Raw genomic sequence first — 298 nt, 5'->3', positions numbered from 1 at the left:
GACATTCTAGGGTGGTATCCCTGCGGTCGATGTCTGCTTCGATAAGACGATACTGCACGGTGTGGTGCGTGATGAACGCTAAGCCACCACCATTGTCCCGATCGCGATCTCGGCGGTGCACGTTGTACCCGGCACAATTCAACAGTGTTGAATTGCTGTGCAACTTCGTCTCTTGGACCGCAGCTATCAATATGCCATGCCGTCCCATGAACACGGTTATCTCCTCGATCTTGGTCTGAAGCCCATTACAGTTAAATTGAAGGAGCTTCATGTGGTTCGGGAGACGTGTCGTGATGTG

Source organism: Rhagoletis zephyria, unplaced genomic scaffold (assembly GCF_001687245.7).
Source record: "Rhagoletis zephyria isolate East Lansing unplaced genomic scaffold, Rhagoletis_zephyria_1.1 Rzeph_scaffold_00561, whole genome shotgun sequence".
In the NCBI taxonomy this organism is placed as follows: Eukaryota; Metazoa; Arthropoda; class Insecta; order Diptera; family Tephritidae; genus Rhagoletis; species Rhagoletis zephyria.
The sequence above is the reverse complement of the archived record's forward strand: the minus strand, read 5'-3'. Positions refer to the sequence as shown.